Raw genomic sequence first — 17,615 nt, 5'->3', positions numbered from 1 at the left:
GGTAGAGAGGGACTTTTAGCTTATTTTCTAGCCTGGCTTTGCACTTATGTTATGACTTAGAGTATGTTTACTAGAGTTTCCTTCATATGTGTTTTCCACTGTGGAAAAAGAGATATTCATTAAAAAATCCTATTAGAAAATATAATCTAAAACGCAGTCCTCATTAATTGCAGTTAGATTCACTTCATGGATTAACTGAAGTGAAATATTAACCCTCTTCTATTGAGCATATGTTAGGATACTTTCCTTCACTACAAATGAATTAAGTTACTCACAATAAAGAATATATTTGCTCTTGAAAATTAAATACTGAAAACTAGATCAAGTCCCAGGAGTCCTTTATCTTCATTACTCTTTTGCCATAAACTTTTTGCCTCATGTCATCTCTCTGAGCTCAGTTTCCCCCTCGTGAATATCTGCATTAGTCATCAGGTCATCCAGAGATGTTAAGCTTCTATGCATTCTAAAGAAACACAAAGGTATCCTTGGGATCATTTATGTTATTAGCCACCCATTTCAAGGTACTGCTGCATTACTGGTTATAACCAATGTTAGTTAAATAGCATGATTAAAAACAAAAGTGTCTAGTATCATGCAGTACAAAAAAGCTGTTACTGCTTTAATTGTCTTAGACTTTCCAATGGCCACATTTCCTTCTGGGAGTGTTAGTCACTTTAGGCTCCACTGATTTTTTTCTTTCTTCTGTATTCTAATAAATTACTACTCTAGGAAAACAAATAAAATAGTAGATTATTATAAGACAAGCTACTCTCCATTCTTTCTGACAAATTTGGAGCCATCAGGAAGAAAGGATGGAGACGGAGAAATGTCAAGATAGCAGCTACATCAGTGAAAAGTTTTATTGGGGAAGTGCATTGGATCCATGGCCAAGTCCCTCTAAGATTCACGTCCTAAATAATCTTCTCTCTGCTCCCCAACACTAGTCTCAGGCAGGGCCTTAAAGTGTACCTGACTAGGCAGGCACTTTAAATACAGCAGGAAGATGAACAGGAACTTTCTGAAGACAGGGTGCTCTATAGTGATTAGGGGGACTGAGTCGGGCATGTTTGGGTGCTTCTTTCAAATGTATCAATAAAATGCATTACTAAAAAGAATAATGAAGTGAAAATAGGGCAACCACCGCTTCTCCATTATTCTGGAAAGGCCCAAGAAAGGAACAACCAGCCTGAAACAAATTGTAGAAAGATAAGTGGTTTCAGAGTCAGACTACTGAGATATGAATTTTATCTCTCCCTCTTGTTTGGTATGCCATCTTACATAAGCTACTTAGTACATCCTATCTTCATTTATGAAGTGAGGATAGAAATATTCACTTTCTCACAGAAAAGAAATGTAACAAATATATGCAAATAGGCAAAAGCCCTTTCTTTTTTCTCCTTGGCATCCAGGAAGACTACTATTTCCCAGACCATGTGACTGTGTTCTGGCCAATGAAGTGTTTGGCAGAAATGAAGTTTGCCATTTTCATGCCTGGTCCAGCAAACTTTCTGCACAGTCCTTCATGCTCTAATTTCCTTGTGCTCTAGCCAGAACCAAAGGATCCAAGGTAGGAACTCAAAGATCTATAACTCAGTGTTTTAATGATACCCAACTTTATAGTATGGCTTTGATAGAGTGGAATATGTCCCTTCAAGGGTGCCTTATTTCTCATTACCCAAAAGTAATTTTTAGTAGATATCCATAGGAATGAAAACAGGCAAGAAACAGTTCAATGAATAGGGATCAGAATTAGGCAGAAAGGAGGGAATTGAAACAAGTGAAGTAAAAGAGATCACAGATCGATACTATTATAATTCATAGGCAAAATATAATCAGAAAATGGTATATAACACTCTTGTAAGTTAGAACCGTTCCTCTTCCCTTGAAAGGTTTATATAAAATTTCAGCTTTTGATAAACTAGTGCGCTCATTAGTTACCTAAGAAAAAATAAAGTTTGAATAGCCTTCCAATAATTCTGATGAAACTATATTTTGAAAATGTTGAATCACTAAAGATTTGGAGGGGGAGGGGCTTGTAGTTCTCCTAGTTACATATTTACTAGCTCAGGGAAAACTGGCCATGCAGCATGGGGTCATATTTTTAGAAACTTCCCTTTTGTCCCGGTGGGTATCTCATGGTCACGACACTTGAGCTCTTTGAAAACAGGAAGAGAATTTGTCTGGTTTGCTGCTGTATTTCTAATAATTAGTACATACAGAAAATGCAACAAGTGTTTTTTAATAAAAATATAGCCAAAAGAATCTCTATGATATCTTTATTTAAAAGAGCAATGTAATTCAATTTTAATTTTTTAAAAAGTTAATTAAAGGCATATGTGCTCGAGAGACCAGTTTCCCTTCAGTGTAGAGGGTGGATTGAAGTAGTGGGGATTGATGGATGGTAGAGAGACGAGTTAGGAAGTCCTTAATAATCCAGGCACATGATATTTCAGGCTTTGAATGATGTTGAGACATTGGGGAAACAAGAGTGCAAACTCAGGCTGTTTTTGACCTTATACAATGGAAAATGAATGGAGGAAGAGGGAAACGTAGAGTATATCCTTCAGATTTCTCATTTGAACAATGACAGGAGTGTGGCTAATGAAGCTATCCACCGAAATAGAGAATCTAAGTAGTGAAGCCATGAAATTAGAAGAAGAGGACAAAAATATTACTGTCAGACATGGTATAGTACGTGGAGCTGGAAATGAATGGTAGCAATTGGAGATAAGTGTTAGGAGTTTAGGAAAGAGACTGGGAATCAGCAACCATCGTCATATAACTTCATGTGACTACAGAGCATTTGAAATGGAGCAGGTCCAAAGTGCAGGTCCTGTAAGCATAATATCCACAGTGAATTTTGAAGACTTAATGAGGAAAAATATCTCAATAATTTTTATATTGACAATATGTCGAAATGAAAATATTTTGGCTATTTTGGGTTACATAACATATATTATTAATATGGTCCACTTGTTTGTTTTTAGTTTGTGGGTTTTGTTAATGTAACTACTAGAAGTTAAAATGACATGTGGTCTGCATTATATTTCTGTTTGGAAGCGCTGTGCTATTTTATTGACAGGAAAATAATTGATAGTCTTCTATTTGATTCTCCTTCACTTCTTATTTTGAGTGAGGTATTTAAAAAAAATCTTAGAAGTGCATTTTGGTTAATTGAATAGCTGTAAAAACACAATATAAAATTTGCCCTACAGGGTAACAGTTACATATTTTGTGCCTCTGGGAGGGAGGGATGAGTTCTGTGCTACCCAGAAAATTCTTACGGTGAACAGGTGAGGGTTCTGTGCCATATCTGCACCAAGCACAGGGTATATGCATGTAAACGAGCACATGCATGTATGGTACCCATGTATAGACATGAAATCTGCTATCTTCTTCTTAGACTTTATATGTACAACGCTGCTTTTTCTTGGTTTTCCCCCAAATTTGTGTGCATTCTTTTAAGAAAAATGAACCCAAATTACTGCAACAAAATTTTCTTCTGGCTTTCGACCAATGGAAGGAGGAAATAATTGTTCCAAGCGTATCGCAGGGAGAAAATTGTTCATTTAATAAGCCTGGGAGTTAAATTATACAACATCTCCAGCACATGATAGAAGTATGATTGTTAGTCTGGTGCCCTTCCTCTCTCCTTTAAATTACATTTATGTAGTAAAATAATCCGATACTTTTTACTCTTTCTCATCAAAACATCCAGAGAAGATTCAGATTGAATGTTACAGCATGGGTAAAATTCATTTCATCTCATATAACTTCTTTACCCTTTCATTCCAGATGTCCTTGACAAAAGCCATTGTTTCATTCTATTGCCTGTATTGCCTTATGTCAGATTGTCTCTTGTTCTAATATGTTCTCACTAGCATAGAGAAGATCATGAAAGAAGGAATTGAAAGCTACTTTATAAATGTCCTATAATATGATCTTTGGGACAGGAATAATTATGACCTTTCTAATTTCACTATAATTTCTTTATGATTTCTTTAAAAAGAACAAAGTTAATATTTCTTCCCCCTTTTTTATTCAACATGGAAATTTGCTGTATTGTTGACAGGAAAGGCCACAATTTCAAAGTGTACAACTAGCGGAGATGTTCGACAGTGACTTAACATTTTCAATAATAGATTTGATAGCAATAGGTTTAATTAAATCATAACTCAAACCACATTCATTAGAATCCTTACAGAATTTTAGTATGGAGTTGATCATACTAGTGAAGGATTTCTAAACCTAATTGCTAATGTAGTATCTCTTTTAAATATGAGTTGTATATCTATAACGTTGGAGATTGTGGTAAAAAGTACAAATACTTGTTTATCTGCTTTCTGCTCCAGTGAGCTTATTTCTAGGGAGTAATTCACTTATTGTTTTAGTTTATTTCTTAATTTAAACAGACAGAACTTGGTTAGGAAAGATTTATCATCCCTATTCCACCCTTTGTTACCCTCTTTCCTAAATTAAAGACGGTGGTAAAGTGGAAGGAGATTTTTTTTTCTAAGAATATACTAAATATTTATGATTATTCTATGTCACAGATAAATGCCTATTAATGCTGAGTTAAGAATCTTAACTCATCCGCCTGCAAGCAATTAAATACCAATGGTTTTTGAGATTTTTCCCAACATTGATCAAATCTGAACAGTAGTCAAGTTTATTTTTTTGTTTGCAAGTCCCATGAAAACCCAATCCCCCCGTGATTTTTTAAGTTAAACCTTATACGGTCATCCAATAAATATATAACTTCAAACTTTTTAAAGCAAAAAAAAAAAAAAAAAACCAATAAGCAGAAGACAGCAAAATAGAAAATATGATATTTGACCCTATACAAAGAACACTAAATTCAGTTCTACTGAGTAGTCAGAAGTGAGCAGAGGAGAGGCAACCCTAGAAAGTTTAGCTCTGTGGGTTTGTCATATGTTGTCACAAATAGCATTATAATTGAATTCATAACGTTTTAATCCAATATAATTACAAATAGTCCCATTAAAATATGAAAAATATATGGCATAACAGGACATTTTAAAACAGCTATTTTGAAGTCCCTGGGTGGCTCAGTTGATTTTGGCTCAGGTCATGATCTCAAGGTCCTGCAATGAAGCCCTGTGTGGGACTCCACACTGAGCATGGAACTTGTTTAAGAGTCTCTCTTTTCCTCTGTCTCTGCCCTCCCCTGCTTATGCTCTTTCTCTTTCTCTCCCTTTGTCTCTCTTTCTCAAAGAAATATTTAAAATGACTATTTTATAATTTGAATGAATTTACAAGAAAATCTCATAAAGTCGGTCAAAGTCATGATATTTTTCTATTATTCCTTTTTAAGACTCCATTGTATCAGGTTCTCCTATAAGTATCAGTTGTCCTCTTAGCTCCATAGGTTTTGAAAAAGGAGCATAATAGTAATGAAGAGATTGAGTGCTATTTTTCTAGTCTTTCAAACAGTTAATTTTCTTAAAGATGTCTATAGGAACTGAAATACTGAAATATATTGTTACCCTAAATGGTCTTTTTTTTTCAGTGTTTATTTACTTTTGAGAGAGAGAGAGACAGAGTGTGAGCAGGTGAGGGGCAGAGAAAGAGAGAGAGACGCAGAATCTGAAGCAGGCTCCCCGTTCGGAGCTGTCAGCATGGAGCCCGATGCAGGGCTTGAACTCATGAACCTTCCATGAGGTCATGACCTGAGCCAAAGTCCAATACTTAACCGACTGAGCCATGCACACACCCTCTAAATGTTAATCAGTACTCAGTGTGGAACTTTAGCAGGATTTTTTCTTGACCATGCTAGGAATATTCCAAATGCTTTGGAAAAGGCTAACCATTGTGTATTTTGAACCCTCTGGTTGTCTGAACTAATTGCAGGTGAGAAATGTATCTCAAGATGTAATTCATACACTTGTACTACTGATTTAACTTGGACGAGATATTCCTCTCAGTCCCTAAAGGCAGGTAAAAGTCTACTCAGATAATTCTCCACAATGGAATAATATAACCTTTTTAAAGGTTACTCTAAGAGGAAATGTTATACAAGACCCTGTGGATTTGTGTCTGTAAAAATAAAAACATACAAATGACATCACAGTTCCATCAATTCAAATTTGCAGTCATTCATTACCCTTTAATGCTCTGTGAGATGGTACCTTTGGCCAGGTACGTTTCCAGGGCTTAATGTTAGAATGCACTTGGATCTCCAGTTTGGCACTTTTTCACCTTCTATTGTATGTTTTGGGCACCTATAGGCCAAAGTCTACGTCACAATCTTTCTCTTTCTATTCCCAGTCTTGAATGTAGAGCTGACTCGAACAATCCAAGATAGGTGTGCTAACTCCTGTGCAGTCAAAAATCCACATATAACTTTTAGGTCTCCAAAAACTTAACTACCAATCACCTACTGTTGACCAGAAGACATACTGATAACATAAATAGTCGATTATGTATATTGTATGTTCTATGTATTATATACTGTATTTTTACAATAAAGTAAGCTAGAGAAAAGAAAATGTTATGAAGAAAATCATAAGGAGAAGAAAATACACTTACAGTACTGTACTGCATTTATGGGGAAAAAATCCGTGCGTAAGTGGACCCATGTAGTTTAAACCTGGGTGGTTCAAGAGTCAACTCCATTTCTGCCCCTTCTAAGGTATTCATAGTAAAAACAATTAATGTGATAGAAGTTACACTGAGAAGATATGAGTGAATGGTCTTCTCAGAAAGAAATATATGCATCAGGTCATGCCAGTACTGTCATGATTTGAGTCTTAGTGATCATCAGAGCAAGAAGAAGACTTGGAAATCCAAGCTAACGATGATTCTCTCATGATGATTGTGAACAGATATGCCCTGGAGTAGATATGATGATAAAGACATGCTATTGTCTTCGTGTATTTGCATGATAAGTAATAAAAGCCTCAAACTTAACATGTTCAAAATGAAACACTTTTTTTCCATGTAAGAGAGGGGTTGGAGTGGAGTAGTTGAGAAGGTCAAGAAGATGGATGAAGGCTGGAGAGGGGGTAGGCCTTCAAAGCCACACTGAAGACTATGTTTTTGTTTGCTTGTTTGTTTTTTATATCCATCTGCAAATATTCCCTTGGTGCCATCTCTGTGCCTAGAACTGTATGTGGTCCTAGGGCAAATCTAAACTTGGCCATCAGGTGATTACAGGAGAGAGATGTCACGGAGACCTGGGGCTCTGCCATTCATCAGGAACACATTAGTTTAGGTTCAGATCACCAATCTCCAAGATGGTTCCAGCCATACAAATAGAAATACGAAAGAATTATCCCAGGAAAGAACTCTCTTAGATTTCAACGAATTCAGAATTAACCATTTTCCATATTCCTTCCTCATCATTTTTTAAAGGCTCTTTAGCTAATATTAGCCTTGATTTACAGAATATCAGAGTTGGTGTAATGAACTGAAAAGGTGCATGAGCTTTGGAGCCCCATGGACCTAGCTGCAAATCTACCTCTCCCACTGATATTCGGACAAGTCACTTCACCTTTCTGTGCCTTTGCCATTTATCCATCCCCTAAAATGGGGTGATTGTGTATTATTCTGAGAATACTACAAGCCAACTCATAGTGAAATAATGCATGGTAAACTTCTATAGAGTTGTGACCTGGTACATAGTAAGTATACAAAATGGCATGTCTCTACCCTTTGTCAACAAACTCAATTGAATTAGCAGGAATTTTAAGCAGAAAAGACAATATTATGACTTCTGGGTGAGTTTTCAAACTTTACAACTGCAGCCAATCCTGCAGCCACCATTTGAATGGTATTCTAGACTTGTGCTCCAGAGGTAGCTTGCAGAGGAAAAGACTGTGTGCTGTCTGTGTGGAAATAAAGTTCTTTATATTTATCCACCAAAAACCTTTTGTCATTCTTATTTATCTCAGTACATTATGCTTGATTGCTCATGTCAGAGACTTAGGGTTATTTTTCATCTCTTCCCTTATCTAAACCACCAGAAAATCCTATTGTCTCAATCTACAAAAGATATATTGAAGCTGACCACTATTAACGAATTCTACTGTTATCACCCTTGTCCAAACTACCATTATTTTTTTCTTGAATTATTGCAATATCACCTAGGCTTTTGATTGAAAACCAAAACCAAAGATTAATATTCTAGGAATAAGGCTAAGCTAGAAATAAATCTGCTCTTACAGGAACCAAAATCCAGCTTTGAACCATCTAATACCCTGATTGTTTTAAGATGATCTGAGTTTGCTAATGTTCCTGGCCACCTACTAGAAATACAGGTGAATCTGCTTTGGTGGATGATAAAATAAGTTTGGGCTTTAAATTATCTCTAGCATGACTGGCACTCAACTAAAAATAACCAAGCAAGTGAAGAAACCAAAACAGTTGATGAAAAAATAAAAGAAAAAAAAAAAACCCCAAATAACAGGAAAAAAACTCCACAGGACTTTCTAATGATAAAATTATTGGACAATGACTTTAAGCTAATTATGCCTACTATGATCACGGAAATGAATACAACTTTGAGAATTTTACATAGAACTGAAAATGATAAATAGGAAACAAACTGAAATTCTCAAACTGAAAAATTCTGTAATCAAAATTAAGGATTCAAGAGTTAGGAATAACAGCAGAAAAGACGTATCTGAGGAGGGAATTAGTGAGTTAGAAGATAGGACAGAAGAAAACAGGCACAATGTGGGGCTCCTGGGTGGCTCAGTCTGTTAAGCGACCAACTCTTGGTTTTGGCTCAGGTCATGATCTCATGGTTCATGGGTTTGAGCCCCACATTGGGTTCCACACTGACAGCATGGGGCTTGCTTAGGATTTTCTCTCTCTCCTCTCTCTGCCCCTCCCTTGCACACACACGCTCTCTGTCTCAAAATAAATAAATAAACATTAAAAAAAAAAACAAAAGGAACATAGCCACAATGGAATACAGAGTGACAAAAGGATGGAGAACACACACACACACACACACACACACACACACACACAAACATAAAAGGCATAGACATAGAGCAAAAATGACTTACATGCATATAACAGAATCTCCACATGGAAAAGCTATTTCAAGGATAATGACTGAAAATTTTCTAAAGCTAGGGAAAGAAGCTAATTCAGCAGCTGAATTCAAGCTAATAAATTCAAGAAGCACCATGAATTTTACTGATTCAAACTTGATCAAGGCAAAGAGAATTCCAATTAGGTACACAACAGAACAATTTCTGACAACCAAATACAAGGACATGTACCTTAACAACATCCAAATGTAAAATGATGCATTAATTATAAAAGGAGCCACAATCAGACAGATAGTCCATTTCTCAACATGAAAAAAAAAGCTAAAGAAAGCAATACCAATGTACTCAAAGACAATAATTTCTAGCATCAAATTCTACACATAATGTATATATGTCCTTAAAAAATAAAGGTGATATAAAAACCTTTTCAGATGAAGAACACCTAAGAGAATTTTTCACCAGTTTATGCAATCTAAAGACAATTCTTCAGGCAAAAGGAAAATAAATTAAGATGAATATTTGGAGATGCAAGAAGAAATAGAGGACAGACTAAAAACTATTTGGACAATATAAATGAATATTTATAGTATAAATAATGCCTTATAAACCTTTATGATACCAAGAGATTTGATTCTTTGGAAATATATAACAATTCTAAATTCACACATAGCTAATAATGTGGCTTTAAGTTATATGAGTCCCAAATTAAGAGAACTACAAAAAGAAGTAAACATATTTATAATCACAGAGGGAGATTTTAATATACTTCTTTTTATAACTCATAAAATAATCACACAAATGCTCTATGTATATATATATTTAAATAACATGATTAACAAAGTTGACATAATATGATATATATAGGATATTGCATCCTAAAACTGAAGCATTTCTTCTTTTCCAAAGGTACATAAAAATTTTACAAAAATTAACCATATGCTGAACCATAAAGTAAACCTCAATGTATTTCAAAGATTGTAATAATATGCTCTCTGATCACAGTGAAATTAAAAAATAAATAGGATCACTAGAAAATCCCTATAATTTGGAAATTTTAAACACCTCTATATTACTAGTGGGTTAAAAGAGAAAATAGAATGGAAATTTAAAAAATTTTTGAATTATTTCATATCAAAACACACCAGATGCAGCTTAAACCTTAAACTTATTTATAAGAAAAGAAGGGAAGGGACACCTGGGTGGCTCAGTCATTGAGCGTCAGACTTCAGCTCAGGTCATGATCTCACAGCTTGTGAGTCTGAGCCCCGCGTGGAGCTGTGTGCTGACAGCTTGGAGCCTGGAGCCTGCCTCCGATTCTGTGTCTCCCTCTCTCTCTGCCCCTCCCCTGCTCATGCTCTGTCTCTCTCAAGAATAAATAAACATTTAAATTTTTTTTAAAAAAAGAAAAGAAGGGAAAAGTAAAAATCAATAATCCAAGCATAATTAATAATGAAATGTTGAACGTTTTCCCTGCAAAATCAGAACCAACATTAAGAATGACCATTATTGGGGCGCCTGGGTGGCTCAGTGGTTAGGCGTCCGACTTCAGCTCAGGTCACAATCTCGCAGTCGGTGAGTTTGAGCCCCGCGTCGGGCTCTGGACTGACGTCTCAGAGCCTGGAGCCTGCTTCGGATTCTGTGTCTCCCTCTCTCTCTGCCCCTCCCCCGTTCATGCTCTGTCTCTCCCTGTCTCAAAAATAAATAAAACGTTAAAAATTTTTTTAAAAAAGAATGACCATTATTAGGGAACCTGGGTGGCTCAGTGGGTTGAACGTCCAACTTCAGCTCAGGTCATGATCTCACGGTTCCTGGGTTGGAGCCCGAGTCAGGCTCGCTGCTGTCTATCCAGAGCCTGCTTCTGATCTTCTGTCTCCCTCACTCTACTCCTCCTCCAGCCTCTCTGTCTCTCAAAAATAACTAAACATAAAAAAATTAAAAACAAACAAACAAAAAGAATGACCATTATCATCCTTCTTTTCAACATTGTGTGGAAGTTTTAGTTTGAAGAAGCAAGAAAAGACTTATTAAGATAAGGATTGGAAACAAAGAAATAATATTCTTCTGATTCTGAAACAACTTGATTTTTATGTAGAAATTTTTAATATACGTAGATAAATTATTAGAATATGTAACATTAGGAAGGTCTTCATTAACAAATAATTAGAAAATAGCATTTGAAAAATCATACAATTTATACGACCATCAAAATACAGTAAATTCCTGGGTAAATCTAGCAAAAACTTTAAAAGAGCTCTACACAGACAAGTATAAAACTTCACTGAGAGAAAGCAAAAGAGACCTAAATAGATGGAGAAATGTGTTATGTTTATAAATTGGAAAACTGCATTAAAGAGAGGTGAATTTTCGAATTGATCTATAAATTCTGTGAAATTCTCATCAAAATAATAGCAGGTTTTATTTGTGTATGCCTCATGCATGTGCATGTGTAAATTGACAACCTAGTTCTAAAATTTACATGGATGTTCAATGGCTAAGAATGGTTAAGACATATTTGCAAAAGAAAAGCCAGGTGGAAGGCCATGCTCCACTAGATATCAAGACTTACTAACAGGATTTTAAGGCACTACCATAAAGGGAAAAAATTGATAAATTTGACTATGTAAAATCATGATCTTCTGGTCATCGAAAAACACCAAAAAGAAAGTGAAAGTGATAGCCTCGGTGGGAGAAAATATTTGAACACATATAACTAAACAGAGGCTACTGTATGAAATATATAAAGGATCTCCTTCAGGTCAACAATAAGCAAATTGGGATCTCTCAACAGGAAAAAATGGGCAAATTTGATTAGATACTTCGACAAAGATAGGGATATCCAAATGGCCATCGAACATATGAAAAGTGGCCAGCTTTATTAATTATCAAGGAAATATGAATTGAAGTCATAGTGGGATACCACCACAAACACCAAATAGCTAAAATTAAAAACACAATACTAACTGCTATAAGGATACAGAGCAATAGCTCTCGTGTTGATGGAGACAACGTAAAACATAAATATGAATAGTACAACTGCTTTGAACAATGGAATAGCATTTATTAATTTGAGCAATTCCACTCATGGACATATAACCAATGTGCATATGCACTTAAAAACATATACAAAGTATTTATAGCAACATTATTCACAATTGCCAAAACTGGATATCAAATACATTGTCATTTATCCACACTATACAGCAAAGAAAATAAATGAACACTAGGTATATGCATTAATGAAGATGAATTCTATCAACATTATTTTTTAATGAATAAGCGAATGCTTAAGGTTATACTCTAAGATTCCATTTCTATAAAGTTCACAAAAGGCCACACTAACTTGTGGTGTCAGAGGTCAGGATAGCACTTACTTTTGGTGCTGAAGAAAAAGACAAGATTGAGAGGGCAGAGGGAGGGATTCTGTGTGGCTGGTAATATTCTAACGTTCTGTGTCTAAACCTTGGTGATGGCCACAGAAGTGTGTGCTTTGGGACAATTCACTTAGGATTTGTGCATGTTTCTGTATGTGTATTTCAATAAAAATGTTATCAAAGCAACTTTCTTTGAATCACCTTCCTCTCTTGATATACTATGTTATCTCCCTCCTTAACTTCATCATTAAATATCTGGAAAGAATAATCTACACTTGATATCTCTCCCTCTCCCCCTCCCCTTCCCCCTCTTACCTTAACCCTTTCTTCCTTTCCTTTTCCCTTTCCCCCCTTCCCTCTCTCTCCCTTTCCCTCTCCCTCTTTGAATCCCACTCATTCTCAGCTAATTACAATCCGGTTTCTGCCCTACCACTCTGAAAGTGCTTTCACCAAAGTCACCAATGACCTCCTAATTGTCCATTGTCTGTCATTAGTCTCCTTCGCTTGGCCTCCCCGTGCCTTGTGACACTGCTGACCAGTCTTCATTTGTAATCCTCTCTTCTCTTGACCTCTTCTTCATTCTTCTCTTTCTCTGTAGACCATTTCAGTTGTGTCTCCCCTTTCCTTACCTGGCCCTCAAATACTAGTTTTCTAGTTTTTTGGCTCTCAAATTGTCTTCTACGTATACTCGTTCAGGCTGCTCAAAAGTAAAAGTTACAAACTGATTATAGACCCACGTTCTGTAGTTCAAAGCATTTTTTTTTAGCAAAATGAGAGTTATTTGCCATTGTATAAAAACCAGCAGATTTTACATAAAAATCCAGCCTTCTGGCATCAAAAAATTTTAAAGTTTGTTAGCTCTGGATGCACTTTGTTGAGGGGATAACAATTTTCCTGAAGTGTAGAGTAGGGGTTTTTTAGCCTAACGCAGGACCCACACATCATTTTACTTTTTACAGCCTCCTTGTTCCCCCTAGGGCGCTTAAATTTCTGTTTAAATTTCATTACTGTTTACATGTCTCTTTAAAGCAGAGCTTCTCAAATGGTGCAAAAGAATCACTTGGCAATATGAGGGGTATGGATATGTTTTTAAAAATCCCAGGTGACTCTAATGCAAGTTGTTCATGGAGGACAGTATTTTAGGGTATTTCTTTACCTGCTATGTCTGGAACTCCTTCAAATACATTTTTGGTCTTAGGTGCCTCACTGTTTACTAGATAAGACAGATGTACAAAGAAGTAATCATAATACATATGTCTGATCATCTCTCCCAGGCAAGCGGAGGCCTGAAGTTCCCATCCTTATGAGGGTCTACAGTCTGAGTCAAGTGTGAAATATTGACCTTTTGTTTGTTGGGTCAACCCATTGTCTTACTAAGCAGGAAAGCTGTTCAACGGTTTATCAACAGAATTAAGCAGAAGGAGAGGTACAAAGCCAAAAGGACAAAGATGGGGAAATTAGTGGGCAGTGGGAAGTTTTGGAAGAGGATCATGAAGAGAGGGCTTGTAGCAGCTCTTGGAAGCACATGAAGAGAGCTGCCCTGGAAACGAAGCTTCTGGTAGTAGCACAGGGGGAATATATAAAAGTGCTATGTTGGTGTGGATCATAATATGACAAATGTTATACCAGACTATTATGCCATGTCTAGAAAATGCGGTTCAATCAACTCCAGCGACTGAACAAAAGCCTTGGCTCATTTAGTGAACTACTTATTAGGTCAATATAATTTATGATATGTGTTGTCCAGCAGCTATATAGGTATAGTGTTGTTCACCTGTAGCTAGAGAACTGCTTTCATCCAACATTAGGAGTTTGCTGGATCATTAAAACAGAAAGAAAAGCAAATGAAAGGATTGAGAACAATGGTGAGTGATTTTGGAGGTCGACCATGGGTTCATTGCTTAATAGCGAAGCAGGAAGAAGCTGATTGACTAGGAATGAAAGCGCCAAGTAACTGGTGGCCTTGGTGACATTAAGAAACAGGTGAGTAGGGATGAAGGGAAGTTATGGTAAAGGAGGAAACTTTTGGAGATTAAGATCTCAGAAACTAAGTTGTTTGGGGTAATGATGATATTTCAGGAGGTTACCACAAAGGAGTAGTTGAAGGTCTTTAGACTTGAGATTAAGGAATCATAAAGCAAGGGACACTACATGTGTGACATAAACATATCTCCATCTATAAATATCAGAAACAAGAGATTATTTCTCCTTTTCTTTTCAATGGAGTGTGTCTGCCATTGATTGCATTAATGCCCCTACACCCTGACTCACGGTCATCCTCAATTTGATGAAAATTCTTCCCGTTTTCTATCCTTCTTTTTAATCAAACTTTTATCCCTTGAAAAGATCACACTGTGCAGAGTAGTTCAGTCTAAATAAATAAATGATAGATATAATAACAACATATCATACCGTGGCATTCCATAGTTTTCAAAATACTTTTTACATAAATCATACCACATATTAAAACAACTCATGAGATAGAAATGGGAAGAGATTATCATCTACTTTTAATAGATAAAGAGCATGAGGAGACTAGCCTAAGGTAATAAGTTAATAAGTGCCAGAAGTGGCACTAACACCCATGTACCTCTATTTTATTCTTAATATTTTAGACTCTTTATAAATTGATAAAGTTACTGGGGATGCATTTAATGTTGCTTCAGGTTTTTTGTTGTTGTTGCTTTATAATTATAATTTTAACTTAGCATGCATTTTCCCATTAATGCTCCCTGGAAAATTTAGTTAGTTGAAGTCATCAAATAGATAATTAAATTTGTTTTGTCATTAGCAAAAAAACCCAGGAAGATTAAGACTTCCTTTTGCTTAGTGTTGCACAGCTTGTTTGCAGTATATAAATAGTTAACTAATAGGATTTATGGGAATCTTGATGCTTTTCACCTTTTTGGATTTTTGGCAATAATAACATCATACATACTTGGTGCATGTGTATGTGTGTGTATGATTGAATTCTCATCCATACATACACAGGATTCTATTTCTTTCTATAAAACACAAATATCAAGAACCAATGCTAAATTTTTCTATCTGTCTTTGATGTCTCAATCCTCATTTTTTCTCTAGAGTTTAATGTAAGAGGGCTTTTCATTAGCTACTTCTAGAAGAAAGATTTTATGTGTGGGTTCAAGTCTCAAGAATGAATCCCAAAGGGAGAAAAGTCAAAATGCTTGAGATCTCTGTCCTTGCCTTTTTCTAAGCACACTTTCATGTAATTTCCCAGCTTTATTTTCTATGGGATATATTCCAGAGGAACAAGATATGGGGGAAGGAGGCAAAGTCTCTATTATGAAGATGGGTTTCAGTCTGTGTTGAGTATTTCTTAGCCTTATATCTGTAAGGTATGTAAAAGTTTTATAGCCCTTGTGCTCAGTTTTCACATCTATAAGATGGATCACATAATATGTGTTGAAAGCATTTTGCTAGATATAAAGCGATTTGCAAATAAAGTGATACAAACAAAAGCACATAGACTACATACAGAGTGCGATCATCCTTAACCCACATGTCCTTACTGTGATACCCTTAGCAAATTACTTAATGTCTCTGAATCTTAATTGCTCATCTGCAAGATGCAGAGAACACATTATGTCAGACATTGTCTTAATAAACTGGAGACCGGAATATCAGACCATGTGTAGAATCTATTTTTCCATTTATAAATGATAAATTTTAACCTAGAGAGCAAGGAACAAGATGTCTTGCACAGTGCCTTGGGCTTTCTTACAGACTAAAACACATTTTCACTCATATCAAATTGTGCTGGAATGCTATGGCCACTAGGTATTTTTTAAATGTGCAATTATATGCAAATCAATGTACAATATCTGCCCGAATATGCACAAAGTATATAATGACCTTCTTATCAGATTTCTCTCCTTAAGACATTGATGGTTTTTGTCTCTAGTTACAAGTAATTTTTTTAAAGGAAACATATTTCTTCTTGGTAAACATATAAATACTATTAGAATTTGGATACAAGGACATTCAGAAGCCATAACACATTTTAACTTTGAACTAACATTTGACCTGAAGGAAAGATATGACACGAAGTATAATCAGATATGACTAATACATAACTCAGTTATCAAGACTGGTTTGCATGGTTCTAAAAGAGACAGGAAAATCACCTTTTCTCCAGCTTACAAATAATTTTCATGGGCAGGGGTGGAGACTGCAAGTTTCTAATTCCATCATAGCTGTGTCAGTTACTCCTTAATGTGTGAGGTCGCCCTTCTTCCCACCCATTCTCCACGCTGCTTGTCAGAGTGATCTTTATCAAATGTATCCCCTTTTTAAAATCCTTCAATGGCTTTCCACGGCCCTCAGGATAAAATTCATATTTCATATCAGGGCTCCTGTCTTCCTTTCTACTTTCATCTTCTCTTGGGATTCTATTAATGTCCCTCCAGTCATAATAGCATACCAGCAACTTACCCACAGCTTTGTTCCTTTACACATGCTTCTCTCTCTACCGACCCTTCCTCACCCTTCAAACTACTGGAAGTCCTTCCCTGACCTTTTTCTGTTTGAGTAAGTTTCATTCCTCTACATTCCCATTATGTCATGTGCTTATCTTGATCATGCAATTTATCTCCTCATATCACATACATTTGTTATTTTATCTCATAGGAAATCAACATCTTATGTGCAGAAGTTTATCCCTTTTATAGATCCTTGATGTCAAACTTAGTGTAGGAAACACTGGGTGCTGGGTAAACATTTGCTGAATGAAGGAATAAAGGCAATAGACATTAACCAAACACATACATTAAGATAGATTCTTTGGGGGGATTGATACTGACCAGGTTGAGTTTGTCAGATCCCTAGTCAGTTATTTGGAGGTTTAGAAAGTGAATACAATATTCCCTTTGTAGAGAGAATTTAGAAAAAATGTCAGGGGGAGAATCACTGGGGATTCTCATTCTACCCCTCTATCTAAGGTTAGAGAGATGCCTTGAGAGTTAGTCAAGGTCATACACTCGTAGGGAAAAGAGATAACTCTGGAGTGAAGTCCCTGCCAGTCTTCCCTTTCAGCAAAACATAGATTTAGTTTCCTATCTCTTCCTTCTCCCCGGGGCATTGGCTAGCCCACCCCTGAGATTAAACCAAATACCAGGTGGCCTTGGTGAAGCCCGTGAGAAGATAAGCACAGCTTTTCAGGGACAGATGATTCATTTTCTCAAACTTTACCCATTTGTAC

At 36.1% G+C, this 17,615-nt stretch overlaps 1 long non-coding RNA gene across 2 annotated transcripts in view; it reads right to left on the bottom strand.

The window, feature by feature from the left end:
* Window positions 1-281: 281 nt before the first annotated feature.
* LOC123586170 overlaps window positions 282-17,615 on the bottom strand; it is a 50,623-nt gene continuing 33,289 nt past the window's right edge. For both annotated transcript variants that reach the window (XR_006706647.1, XR_006706646.1), the window contains exon 4: window positions 282-463. This is a non-coding gene — a long non-coding RNA (uncharacterized LOC123586170). The remainder of the gene's footprint in view (window positions 464-17,615) is intronic.

This window comes from Leopardus geoffroyi, chromosome C3, assembly GCF_018350155.1.
Source record: "Leopardus geoffroyi isolate Oge1 chromosome C3, O.geoffroyi_Oge1_pat1.0, whole genome shotgun sequence".
NCBI classification, from domain to species: Eukaryota; Metazoa; Chordata; class Mammalia; order Carnivora; family Felidae; genus Leopardus; species Leopardus geoffroyi.
This window is presented reverse-complemented; position numbering and strand designations above follow the sequence as displayed.